General features: G+C 41.6%; 1 protein-coding gene across 1 annotated transcript in view; it reads left to right on the top strand.

Moving 5' to 3' along the window:
* The window catches only part of LOC121277239 (semaphorin-4D-like), a 205,624-nt gene that overhangs the window by 148,473 nt on the left and 42,339 nt on the right, over positions 1-14,812 (top strand). The window lies entirely within an intron of this gene.

The raw sequence follows: 14,812 nt of genomic DNA, 5'->3' as shown, positions 1-14,812 counted from the left end.
CATCCAAAAATCTTGCTTTCAAAACTGAGCTAAATGTTTTCACATTGCTTTCAGGAGGCAAATAACCTAATGCATTTTCAAGTAGATTTGTTTTTTGATTGGAAAGGAAGAACAATTGGCAAAAGTTAGGAAGCTTAATTTTAGTTCCTTAGTCCAAGAAGCCAGTTCAGTCCTTGTTAGATTACTGATAGTCAGTTGCCCATATTATCCTTCTCGATGCTGAATACTCATGAAACTGTTGGAGACAAAAAAGTAGCTTACAACAGATGTTATTGGTTCTGGAAATTGACCAATGTAAGGGCAATAGATCAATAACTCAAGTACTGGGAGTTTTTTTTTCTATTGAGAGCTAGTTACAAAGACTAAATCTGAATTTGAAACAATTGTGTTACAGGGGGTGCACATCTATAAATGGATTCTGTGACTTGGAAAATGAATTTGTTAATGTTGAGTAAAACTACATCACCATCTGAATTAATTGTGTACACAGCTTAGATACATTAAAAACCCATCCACAAGCTATGGTTATTGCCTGTCGTGGCTGCGCTGTTCTTGTCATTACTTCTGGTAAGGTACAGTATACTCCGATTTATAGGTTTGGTAGCTATGTTTTCAAAGCCTTGGTCAGACTAATTGGATTAAAAACAATGTTTTATTGCATTCCATTACATTCTACTCTCGGCTTTCCTTACATCTGTTTCTGTTCTAAGTTAATACCACATTAGGCAGTCAAGTTTCTTAGTTGGTTTGAGATGACATATTCATAAAGCGATACAAATCTTATTTCATTTGTTTTAGTACATACCATTCTCAAATGGTAGATCTTACAAGTTTCTCAAGTTGCAACTAATTTATTATTACTTGCTGTTAATAGATTAAGGGGTGAATTTCCTTGGGACTTCTCCCATTGCCATCATAGCCTTGGCTGAACTTCAGAAATCTGCTTATACATATAAATAGAGTTTCAGCTGGAGCTTTGGCAATGGAGCAGGAGAAGCCCCAAGGAAATTATAGTGTTAGCTGAGTTGTGGTAGATTGACTTTCAACACAACTTCTTTAACAGGCTGTAGCTGGGACCTTAGACTCTAAAATGGCTGCATCCATGCTTCCAAGAGATACCACTGGGAGGATAACCCACTGAGACATTCTGAAACCATCTGATTTCAGAGGATCAGTGTTGTGATGGTCCTTTATCATTTAATTAATAAGTAGTATTTTATGCTTTGAACAAAGATGTTTTCTAACAGAAATTACTACCAGACTTGTTGAACATTTGTCTGTATCGTATTAGATAATGGTGATAGTCCTAAGTGATGGATGATGGTGGGAAGGCAGTTTAGCTGTCCATCTTGGGCCAACAACAATGCTAATGGCTCACCAAGTGTAGCTGAGGTCTGAGAGTCCTCCCACTCAAGAATTACAGCAGTACCTTGCAACCATATGCTGTAACTGAAGTTCATTTTCTGGGGCACCCTCTTGCTCTTGGTGTTGGCAGTTCTGCATTCTTCAAATTGTCAAACTTCACCCTGGCCTGTACTCTTGCATCCCACTTTGTTCCTGCAATTAAGCTGTCTTCCACAGCACAGCTTCAGAATGAAGGGCTTCTATTACTTGCCCATTCAGGTCAAATCAGTCTGAAGCTAATAAAATTACTGCATCAGTCTGCTCCTCGAAGTACTTATTCCCCCCCTTAAACCAGCTTATATTTCACCTCCTTTCTATTTTTCCTTAGTTCTGATGAAGACTCATTCAGACTCGAAACGTTAACTGTGTTCCTCTCCGCAGATGCTGAGTTTTTCCAGATATTTTTGTTTTTGTTTTGGATTTCCAGTGTCCACAGTTTTTTGCTTTTTTCCCTTATTCTCAATGTTGGAATATAGGGATTAAGATACTGAGAATATAATTTCCTACCTGAATAGTCCAGAAACTTTAAACTAAGGAACAGGTAATTTGGCAAAAACATGTTTTTGTTATGAAATCTATTTATGAAATTGAATATAATTGTTTTTATGAAATCCATCCATAGGATCATTGGTAGAGAATTCAGTTTAGCTGCCAATTGCCTACCTTCAGTAACCGTGGCACATTGACCCACAACTGTATTGTGGAGCACTATACTGTTCTCTGCAATAACATTCTTATAGGTTGTGGCATAAAAAGCCAATTTTTGATACCACGGTTATGATATTTTTTATGTGATGTGTTTGATACCTAATAATAATATCTTATGAGATGGGTTTGAGCATTTCATCTCAACAGTGAGAAACAAATATTTGTTCACTTAGGAAAATGGAAAAAGAGGCATATGTTACAATCAGCAGTAATTATGTTGGCTGTGTGTGGTTCTATGGTGTGTTTGAGCCATGAAAGAATAGCACATATTTATATAGATTATCTCCCATTGTGCTAGTCTCTTTATCCCATTGTCAGGAATATCCCAGAAATTGGGCACATTGAGTCAGACACCAATCATCACCTTCCAATACACTTGAGTTGACGAATCAGTTGCTCTGCTGAGAGTTATGTACGAGTGAACTGAAAAGACCATTTGATCCAACTAAACTGCTTTTTTCACATTGGTCTCAATTTCACCACCCGTATTCTTCCCCCACTATCTGCAGAAATATATCTAATGAGCTTATCAATAAGAAATCAAATATTTTAATAACAAGTGTAGAAAAACTACTGTCAGAAGTGTGGTATGCATTCTGATTAGTTTATGCATTAGTTATGTAATGAATGAAACTCCTCACAATAAAATACGTCTAAAGTTAAAATGTGGTAATTTCTTTAAAACTTGCTGCAGAGGACATTTGGCAACAAATTTTTGGCCTCAGAGGACTGTTGGGTGGTAATTAGTTCCTCACTTGTACAAAAAGCAGATTATGAATAATGGCTACATTCCTTCCACTCTAAATAATGACAAAGAAACTATAGCATGTTTGTGGAGTCCTGCATGTCAGAGTTTCTACTTCCTGTAAATAGACCTTCTCCATTGCCTCACTATGCCTGGAATTAATGTCAACCCTGCAACTGACCATAGATGTTTGAAATTCTTTAGAAGAATCTCAGTCACCAGTACTGATATGGAAATTGTTTGTACTCATTTAAGGTGAGTTTAAGTTTTTATTCCCAAATACATCTTGCCTCAAGTTCCTCAGGTATTGTACCCCTGCCATTCAAATCTGTTGTCATTCTTCCCTTCTCAAAAAGTACTTGCCCTTGGCCCCTCTGTCTTTGCATATTTCTTCAACTTCCCTTTCCTCTCCAAAAATCTTTGTCCATGCTGTCACCTTCCAGATCCATCTTTCCCACAATTTCATGTTTGAATTAGGTTCCCATCCCTGACACAGCACAGCACTGACATTAATCCAGATCCCAAATGGTATCCTGTGTGACTGCAATCAAAGTCTCTTATTCTTTTCGACTTCTCAAAAGCCTTTGAGACTGTTGACCACACCATCATCCTCAATGCATCTCCTCTGTTGTCCAGCTGAAAACAACTGCCCTTGACTGGTTCCACACTTGCCTATTGTCAATAAAACAAGAAATTGTAATATTTTTCTTCTGGTAATAGCTCTGGCATATTTTATGTACTAGAAGTCTGGCTGTAATTGGATTAAGAGCTAGAGTGACGACAAGGATCTAAAGTCAACAATGAGCCAAGAGGAACTTCAATCAGAGTTTTACATAAAGCAATTACAGGAATAGTTTTGAATTGAGTTGTTTAGGTACATGCAGGTTGTAGAAAGGTGTAAGGAAATAAGGTAAAGATAGGGTAAGTTATTTTTTAAAGTCTAAGAGCTAAAGTAAGTAACAATTTAATAAATTCTGGGAAGAAAGCATTTCTGAAAAGACTGGTTGAGAAAATAGAGACATCAAAGAGAAGGAATGCATTTAAGGAAATACTGAAGCCTATGTGAGGGGGGTAGCTGCTTAGATCTCTCAGAAGACAGCAGGATAGCTGGTTAGATCTCCCAGAAGACAGTAAGATAGCTGGGCAGAGCTCCCAAGAAGACAGTGTGAACAAGGCCAGACTTGAAGATCCAGTTGCTGTCAGTCTCAGAGGACACCTAAGGAAAAAGACACTGTGTGGTAAAAATTAGTGGAATTCTATAGATTTTAGAGTCTATAAGGATAGTTGCTGAAAAGAAAAGGGGAAGGTTAGCTCTGAGGGTAGTTAAGGTTTGTGGAACTGTTTTAAAATACTGATTACTGTGTGAAGCCATTTGTGTATTTAAGTGTAATTGTGTTTTATTTGTTTTCTCTTTATTCTTTTAATAAAGGTTTGCTTTGCTATAAAATCATAAGTAGTTAGGGACATCATTTCCTGATTTCAAAACCACTCCTCATACTATACAAATTGCAAAAACTGTTTTGGCAGCTGTCTCAAGTTTCCCTCTGGGATTTAAGCAGCTTGGCATTTACCATCTGCCATGCCATAACAAAATTGGGGGCTCTTTGTGGGATATTAAAAGAATATCTCCTTGATTGGCTTGGAAATTGTGAATTTAAAAGCAACGATGGTGAGGAGTATACCGAACCAGGAGTGGTATTATGAGATTTTAAAGTGGGAGACTGCAAAATTGTTTTAGCAGTTACTAAGACTTGTAAGGGAGTAGAAGATAAACCTTGGGCTTACAAAAGGTAACTAAAGCTAAGTTAATAGAACTGGTGAATAAGTTGCAATTGAGGTTAACCATAGGGGCAAAGAAAGCAGACGTAATTAAAGTAATAGCACAGCATTTGGAAAGGATACCTGAAACTAGTGAGTTACAGCTGGAGGTAGTTAGACTTCACTTACAAATGAAGAAACTGGAACAAGCAAAGGAACTGAAGAAAGTTGAATTGGAAGCAAAAGGAAGAGAGGATTGGATTTGAAAAGGCTAGAGGCAGAGGAAAAGGAAAGACCTATGGCATTCCAAAAGGAACTGGCAGAAAAGCAGGAGAGAGAAAAGGCAAGAAGAAAAAAAAAGGAAAGGGAATTAGAAATGGAGAGGTTAGAGAAGGACGAAAGAGAAAAAGAAAGAGAGAATCCCAGCTTACAAAGCTGGCAGTTAAAAAAGGGACACCAGAAGATGAGGAAGGATTTATTTTCAGATCGGAACCCAGTGGGGAGATGTTTAAATTTTGTACAAGCTCTCCCAAAGTTTGAGGAAAAAGATGTTGAAGCATTCATTATCTCATTTGAGAAGATAGCTAAACAGATGAGCTGGCTAATAGAAATTTGGGCATTGCTTTTATAGTCTAGGTTGGTAGGTAGAGCTAATGAAGTATATGCATTGCTGTCAGAAGAAATATCTGGGGAATATGATGCAATGAAGAAGGCCATTTTGAGTGCCTATGAATTGGTTCCAGAGGCCTGCAGACAGAACTTTTGGGAATAAAGCCTGGACACACTTGCATTGAGTTTGAAAGAGTCAAGCAAAGTAATTTTGACAGGTGGATCAGGGCATTAAAAACAGAGGGAACCTATGAAGCCCTTAGAGAAGTAATTCTTTTGGAAGAATTTAAAGATTCACTTCCTTCAGTAGTAAGAACCCATGTGGAGGAACAAAGGGTTAAAACTGGTAGGCAGGCAGCAGAGATAGCAGATGATTGAGCTGGTTCGTAAATCAAAACATCTTTTTCGACACCTTTTAAATCTGAGAATGATAGAAAATGAGAAGGTGAGAGGAAGGTAGGTAGTCAAGGAAGAGATGGAACAGCTGGAGATTCTAAGGAGATTTCACCTCAGATTAGGAAGGAAGGTAAGAAAGCTTAAATGTTTTCATTGTAATAAGATTGGCCATACAAAGCCACTGTGCTGCAGGTTATATGGGAACCCTTTTGATTAGTAGGGACTATGAAATATACTGTAAAATCAGGGGCTTCGGAACAAGACAAACTGGTAGGATTTGTTCAAGCAGAAAAGCAAGCACAAGTATTAGCTGAAGGTGTGAAAATGGGTTCACAGCCTAGTCAAAGGAATATTGAAAGGCAGGTTGCAAACATGTTTAAAGATTTCATCTGTGAGGGAAGTCTTTTCATGTGTATAAGGTGGAGCTGGCAAAGATTATAATCAATTTAAAAGACACAGGCAAGTCAATCCTTAATGTTATGTGATAGTGATATTTGTTGTCCAGATGGAATTTTGCAGGGAAAAGTGTTAATAAGGGGAATTCATGCAAAAGCAAAATCTATTCCATTGTGTAAGGTGAATTTGAAAAGTAGCTTGAAAACAGGGGAAGTGATTGTAGATGTTGATGCCTACTGTAGTTGAACAGCCTGTGGAAAAGCAATTCACAGAAGTGTTGCAGGAGGAACATCCCGGTTTGTTTCCAGACTGTGTGGTAACACGATCACAGACTCCTAAGTTGAGACAGGAGAAGGAGGATTCTGGAAGGAAAGGCAAAGAGACTGAGGTGCAATTAGCTGATACTGTCTTTGATAAGATTGTTCAGGAAGAGAATGGAGGAGAAGTTAGTGAGTAAGAATTCAGAAACCACATTCTTGGACTATGTATCAAAGTTCGGGGAAAGATTGAACAGAGCCTGTGAATTAGCTGAACAGCATTTAAAAATATCACAGCAGGTGATGAAAACAGAAGCAGATAGGAAGGCAAAGACTCCTAAATTTGTAGCTGGGGAAAAAATATTGGTTTTGTTGCCAGCATCAGGCAAACCTTTAAACAGCAAGTTTGGTGGGCCTTACCAAATTGAAAAGAAATTAAGCAAAAGGGAATTATCTAGTAAGAACTCCAGATGGAAGAAAAACCCAGAGAGTATGTCATATAAATATGCTCAAAAAGTACTTTGATAGGGCAGATAACTAAAACTATTAATCATGATGAATCAGGAAAAGGAAGTAGGGACGGAAGATTCTGAAATTGACTTTCCTCAAATTCAATTGGACAATGAGGAAGTGCTTAAGAATTTGAATGAAATACTGAGTTACCTTCCAGATAAGAATCAACGTGACTTGAGACAGCTATTGCAGTCACATAGAACAATCTGTGGGGATAAACTGGGAAAAACAAAGGGAGCTGTACATGTGGGGAATTCTGTTCCAATCAAGCAACATCCTTATAGATTGAATCCAGTAAAATTATCGCAGGTGACTCTGGGAGTGACTGGCTCATCCGAATCCCCTCTACTTGTGACCTCCGCAGATCCAGCTTCACAGGCCGAGGAGGGTGCCACTGCCACACAGCAGGACCCCGAAAACAGGCCAGGGCCCTCCAAGTCTTAGCCCTCCAGAGGACACCCGCCAAAGTCATCACTGACAGGGCGTCAGAGTTAGCAGGCTGCCTCCACCTCTGCTGTGGCTGTCCAGGGAGCACCAAGACATAGCAGCAGGGTTAGGAAAGTTAGGTAAAGGTAGTTGCATAGCCTGGGCATGGCTGTTAATCACTTGTACATACTGTTAACTATTGCCAAACTCCTAAGAATGTCTCCCTGCCTGTTGCTCCTTGTTCTGATGAGCAGTGTTCTTGTCACTCAGATGAGAAACCTTTCTGCACAAGATAAAAGGCAGATGTCTCAGTCCAGGGCATCTTCCCTGTGCTCTGTGCAACCTTCAGAACACAGTGATGGTCCAGCCTCTCACTCCCTCGAAACATTACTGATGCCTGCACCTCAGTGTGCTGGTCATTGCTGCCAGAATGTAGTGGGCAGGCACCACAGAGTTCTCTCATACTCTGTGTGTTCTCGGCACCTTTTAAGGTGGGACTGGCCCCCATCACACCATCATCTGTGGCCAGTGATGCTGTGCACCAGCTCCTGAAGGGCTGAGGTGCCGAAGGCGGACATAGCATCAGATGCGTCTAAGGTTTCATGGCTGCGTCTCTGAGATGTCCCTGATCATGGAGCACAAGCGAGCTGCCCTCGGCCAGACAGGAGTCAGACATTCTCAGAGGCCATGTGAAGATCTATGGAGTGTCCTTACTGCATGTTGTCATCATTCTCCTGTGATTGAGTGACTATTAGGGCCTCCACTGCATCACCATGACGGGAGCATTCTCAGAGGGTATTGGTGCTGTGATAAGCCAGACTGGAGTCAAACATTCACAACTGTGATGGGAGGATCTACTCATTGCATGACGTCATTTCCTCCACAAATCTGGCAGCTATGAGGGCCTTCCGATCACGCCTGCCTTGTCTAGCCAGTGCGAGAGCCTCATCCCCATCATCGTCCCCACCGAGGACCCCCTCGCCTTCATCCCCATCAGCATCCTCCTCCATTGGAGGAGACATGCAGCTCCTCCATCTCCTCCTCAGCCAGCACCTCACACCCTTGCAGTGCCAGGTCATAAAAGGGCGCAGCAGACGACAATGAAGCGTGACACCCTCTGTGGACTGTATTGCAGGGCTCCACCAGACCAGTCCAAGCACCGGAACCTCATCTTCACCCAAGTTCAACCAAGTTGTGAGCTGTAGCATAAGCCTCATTATAGTATCGCTCTGCTGCGGCCTGAGGCCGCCGCACAGGTGTCATCAGCCACGTCCTCTGTGGGTAGCCCTTGTCCCCAAGGAGCCAACCCTGCAGCCTCTGTGGACGCTGCGAGTGACTCAGGATGTAGGCGTCGTGCACACTCCCTGGAAACCATGCGCATACCTGCAGGATGTGTTTCTGGTTGTCGCACACCAGCTGCACATTCAGTGAGTGGAAGCCCTTGCGATTGATGAAGTCCACTGAGTGTAGCGATGGAGACCTGAGCGGCACATGAGTGCAGTCAATTGCACCCTGCACCTTGGGAATCCTGAGATCCGGGCGAATCCAATCCTCGCATCCTGGCTGTCCTGGTCCCAGGCAAAATGCACAAAGTTGTATACCATGCAGGAGATGGCAAACAGGGCCTCATGGATGCACTTGTGGGTGGCAGATTGTGAAATCCCATAGAGGTCATCTGTGGAGCCCTCTGGCATAGAAATTGAGCACCGCGGTCACTTTCAAGGCCACTGGGAGTGGATGCCCTCCATGTCCCCTTGGTGCTAAGTCCTGCACTAAGTGGCAGATGTGAACCACCAGGTCCCTAGACATGCGCAGTTGTCAGCGACGCTGGTTCTCAGTCATCTGCAGGAATGGCAGGCGGCCTCTATAGACCCTGGGTGTTGCTAGGCGCTGACCAGCCACGGCTCACTGTCACTCTGGGCAGCATGTGCAGGAACCCCTGCTGTCCCTTCTTCATGAGGTTGCTGCTCCTGCCTTTGCGCAGCCAGGAGCCTCAGTCGCTCTCTGTAGGCCATCAGGCATACAATTAGGTCACCAGGATCCATGATCCTGACGTGGTCCTCTTGCAGCATGAAAGAGAGAGAGAGAGAGATGTGCTTATCATGGCTGTACTTAGCAACTTTCCTGGCTCTGTGAGACTGCCCTTAATGCTTCCCAGAGAGTGCTGGTCACCCCTCGGATGGCCAGAGATAAATGTGCTGCATGGCTGCCCTGTCAACCTGCAACATTGGTCCAAACCAGGATGCTGAGAGTGCAAGGGGCTGTGAGCCTCCAGCGATGACTGCTACATGACCAGCGTTGGTGAGGAGATTGTACAATGTGTGCAGCCCAACTGCTCCCCGGTCCAAAAAGTGGTGGCGCACTTTTAAGTCAGTGCCGGGGGTTTGGGGGGGTTGGGGCGCTAAGGTATGGAGCGCTTGGTGGCCCTTTGCGACGTTGCTTGCATGGGTGGGCAGGCTAGGAGCCTGATCCCAATCATATCACTGTGGCTGCGCCTGATCTGTCTCAGTTGCAGAGGCATGGTCAGTTTATACAGATGCCCCTAATGCATGGCCACTCCCCTTGCTTACCCTGACCCCCACCTCGATTGCCTGTGCACGGGATGCTGTGCCAGAGCAACACTTGACCCCCCCCCCCTTCAGCCAGTCGCCTCCCAAGGCAACCATCAGTTGCCTTTGGCGCCCCTGAGGTCTATAAACATCGGGTGAGCTGTGGAGAACGCTACTGCTCGCTCACCTCAGTTCCTACAAAGTGAAGACCTATGTGCTGTTGTGAAACACATTGGCACATGTTCCCGCAGATGTGGACAGATGATACGACGGGGTTCCAAAAGCCTGCTGGGATGACCTTTTAATTATATGCTAATGTATTACAATTAGCTCCCCACTGACCGATGGCTGGAAACCCGGTCCGCCGTCAGCGAGCTTAGCGGACGATTGTGACCTGCCTTCACGCAATCGTGAAGCAGGTCGTGCCACGTTTTCCACGCACGCCACCTATCACACCCGCCACCAACGGGCTGGGAAAATTCTGCCCATTGTGATGATACCAAAGCTGGATGGAAAACACAGACTGTTTGGATTACCAAAAATTGAATGCAGTGACAAAAGCGGATTCATATCCTACTCCACGTTTGGAAGACTGCATTGAGAAAGTGGGAAAATCAAAGTTGATTACAAAGACTGACTTGCTGAAAGGGTATTGGCAAGTACCTCTATCGAAAAGGTCGAAAGAGGTTTCAGCTTTTGTAAGAACAGATATGCTTTATCAGTTCAAAGTCATGCCATTTGGTATGAAAAATGCACCAGCAACCTTCCAGAGACTGACAAATAAGGTTATTGCTGGACTGAGTCACTGTGCTGTATACATTGATGATCTGATGATATTCAGTCAAACATGGGAGGAACGTTTACAGCATCTGGGAGAACTATTCGATGTCTACAAGAAGATAACTTAGTGGTGAATTTGGCTAAGAGTGAATTTGCAAAAGCACAGGTAACATATTTAGGCCATACTGATGGACATGGTCAGATGGCCCCATGAGATGTAAAAATAAAGGTGACTGATGAGTTCCCAGTGCCTTCAACGAAAAGGGAAGTTTTACGATTTCTAGGCATCAGTGTTTTTTACAGGAAGTTCATGCCAAATTTTAGCAGTGCGGTTGCTCCATTAACTGATTTCTTAAACGAGAACAAGAAGTTCAACTGGACCTCAGAGTGCCAAAGTGCATTCAAAAATCTGAAAGCTGTTGACAACAGTGCCAGTTTTAGCAACACCGAATTATGTCAAGCAGTTTAAATTGGCTTTGAAGCAAGTGATGTGGGTATTGTTGCAGGAAGATAACGCAGGTATTGAAAAGCCTTAGGGATATTTCTCAAAGAAGTTAAATATTCATCAACAAAAGTACTCCACTGTTGAGAAGGAAGCACTGAGTTTGGTACTGGCGTTGCAACATTTTGAAATTTATGTTGCCAACAATTCATCAGAAACAATTGTTTACACTGACCATAACCCATTAAGATTTTTGGAAAGGTTTTGAAATCGGAATGCGAGACTGTTTAGATGGAGTCTATTGTTACAACCATTTAACTTGCAAATTATACATGTGATTGAATGTGAAACCCTAATTGCAATGCATTATCAAGGGTTTCAGGTGCAAAGAAGATTGGACATGTGAAGCCTGGGAAAAGGGCTGAAGTGGAGTTTTTACTGAAACCTTGGGTATATTATCATGTTAATGTATGCATCTTATCTCTATTCACTAAAATTACATTATGAGTAGTAATTAAAGGAAAAAGGTTGAAAAAATGAAAATATCTTTTTGAATTATGGTGGTTCATTTTCTAAAAAAGGGAGGGGAGGTGACAAGAAAACAAGAACTTGTAATATTTTTCTTGTAATAACCCTAGCATATTTTCTTGTGTTAGAAGTCAGGCTGTAATTGGATTAAGAGCTAGACTGACGACAAGAATCTAAAGCCAACAGTGACTTTTTAATGAACGAAGAGGAACTTCAGTCAGAGTTTTACATAAAGCAATAACAGGAATAGTTTTGAATTGAGTTGTTTTAGTTCAAAGGGGGTATTTTCAGGTTGTAAAAAGGTATAATGCAATAAGGTAAAGATTTTACAAGCCTAAAAGCTAAAGTAAGGAAGGCTTTAATAAATTCTAGGAAGAAAGCATTTCTGAAGAGACTGGTTGAAATAATAGATCAAAGAGAAGGAATGCATTTAAGGAAATACTGAAGGCGATGTGATGGGGGTGGGGGGAGAGAGACAGCAGGATAGCTAGGTAGAACTCCAAAAAGAAAGTGTGAACAAGGCCAGACCTGAAGACCCAGTTACTGTCAGCTTCAGAGGACACACCAAGGAAAGAGGCACTGTGTGATAATAATTAGTGGAATTCTATAGATTTTAGATATAGATAAGAATTGATGCTGAACAGAAAAGGGGAAGCTCTGAGGGTAGTTAAGGTTTGTGGAACTGTTTTAAATTACTGATTACTGTGTGAAGCCATTCATGTGTTTAAGTGTAATTGTTTTATTTGTTTTATCCTTATAGTAAAGCAAACATTTATTAAAAGATCATTACAGATAGTGGGGGACATAATTTCCTGGTTTCAAAATGGCTCCTCATACTATACAAATTGCAAAAATTGCTTTTGGCAGCTGTTTCAAGTTTTCCTCTGGATTTGAGCAGCTCAGCATTTACCATCCACTGTGCCATAACACTATCCCATTGTAGCCACAGAATTGCCTTGCAATGGCTTCTCTTCCTGCACCTCCATTGTATTCCCTGGAATCCCCAAGGATCTTACCTTTTCAGCAACATCACCTGAAGGCATAACAGCAGGTTTCAAATTTGCACTCAAGACATCCACCTCAACCTCACCGACGCCTCTATCAACCCCTGCACTTCCTTGTCAGACTACTTGCCTGACATCCAATCCTGGATGAACGGCAATTTCCTTCGACTAAAACTGGACCAAAGCCACAAACCCTGATCCCCTCAATTCCATCCCTCTATCTGGCCAATATCAGGCTAAACTAGACTGTTGGCGACTTTAATATCTTATTTGACCTTGAACTGAGCTTCTGATCTAATACCCTTTCCATAATAAAGACCGTCTGGTTCCACACCCACAATATTACCCATCCCTGCCTCAGCTCATTGGCTGCTTAAATCCTCATTCATGTCTTTGTTCCCACTAAACCTGACTGTTCAGCCTTCTTCCGCCCTCCATAAACTTGAGCTCACCAAAACTCTGTTACCCATGTCTTTACACGGCCCATCATCCATATGCATGCTGACCTACATTGGTTCCCAATCTGGCAACATCTCAATTTTGGAAGTAGGTATGATGGAGCTGATACAAGGTTGGAAACTTAGCTCGATCAAGTAGAATATGGCGATTATGAACAATCAGGTTCAGCCCTGAACAGATGCCAGGGAGAGGGATGGAGTCTATAGATAGAAAGTAGGATTTATCATGGGGACCAAAGACAGTTGCTTTGGTTTTCCCAATATTAATTGGAAGAAACATTTGCTCATTCAGTACTAGATCTCGGCTAAGCAGCTGATAATTTAGCTAGAGTGGAGGAGTCATGACAGTGCTGGTGAGTTAGAGCTGATGTCAGTGTACTTATGGAAACTGATGATGTGTTTTTAGCTGATGTTGCTGAGCCCAGCATGTACAGTAGATGAGAAATAGAAGGGATCCAGAATAAATCCTTGCAGAACACCAGAAGTAACAATGCAAGAGTGGGAAGAGAAGCCATTGCAAGTGATACTGTTGGCTACAATTAGATAGATAAAAATGAAATCAGGCGAATGCAGTCCCATCCAGCTGGATGATAGTATGGTGTCGTCAAATGTGTCAAAAGCTGCGGATAGATCGAGAAGGATGAGGTGGAATTGTTCACCACAGTCCAGTCACAAAGGATATTATTTTGTGACTGACAAGGGCTGTTTCAGGGTTGTGGCAGAGGTGGAAGCCCAATTGGCAGGTTTTAACCAAACTTTTAGTTACCCATGTGAACGTTTTTTTGATTTAGTGTCTGCCTGATCATGCTCCTGGAAATCACCTTGGAAATGTTTTCTGATGTAATAGGGACTATAAAAATGCCTATACAGTATATTTTCAAACCATTTTGTTCCCGTACGAATGCTTATTGCATTCACAAAATCCCTCTGCCCATATTTAATAAAATGTATATACGGATTCGATCATTTGATCATTTACTTGAGAAAGCATCGCTTGAAAAATATTCTCCAAGCGGTTTTATAATGGAAAGAAAGTGGTATATGATTTCTTCAAGGATGGTACCTCAGTTATTATTTGAAGTAAAAAGTATGATGGCTGCATTGTTATAGCTGTGTGAAAGATATTGGGAAAGATAAGTGTGTACAAGAATTCTACTGTACTGCTAGATAACACCTACAGTTTTGAAGCTCATAATAAATTACCGAACTAATTCCTGAAAGGCAATGGCCGAATATGTTGTTGCGAATGGTAAATTTCATGTTCGTGTTTAGGGACAGTATCTTGTTTCCAGAGCCTTATTACTTACCTTAATTTCCTTTTGAACTGTTGATAAGAGCTCCAATCTCATCTTTACAAATAAATAGGGAGTGGCCAAGGCTCTTATGATTTAAAGCACTTGACAATCAGTGATATTATTAGGTATCAAAACAGTTGTGCTTTGGTGTCAATTTGGTAGTTTTACACTGATGTTGAAAGTGCCTTGTGTTACATGTTTTCCCAATGAATTCTTGATGTATGGTTTTTTTAAAAAAATGAGGCAGCCATGAAACCAGCCTAGTTTCTATACAATTATTTAGAGAGGAAGGAATATAGCCATTATTTATATTTTATGAGTAACATATCAATACCATAGTTACAATATCTAACCACTAAAGAATTTGAAATAGAACCTAATGCGCTATCTTTTTCTTAATATAGATTTTTGATCAGGATATGGGTAGCGCAGGCAAGGCTTTTTTTTAACTCAACCCACTTACCTAATGAAAGTAATAGTAGGCCTTTGGTTCTATGTCTTCAAAGTCAATGGGTGTTAAGAGTCAGTCACATAGTCTGATCAG

Source organism: Carcharodon carcharias, chromosome 4 (genome assembly GCF_017639515.1).
Source record: "Carcharodon carcharias isolate sCarCar2 chromosome 4, sCarCar2.pri, whole genome shotgun sequence".
NCBI lineage: Eukaryota > Metazoa > Chordata > Chondrichthyes > Lamniformes > Lamnidae > Carcharodon > Carcharodon carcharias.
The sequence above is the reverse complement of the archived record's forward strand: the minus strand, read 5'-3'. Positions and strand labels throughout refer to the sequence as shown.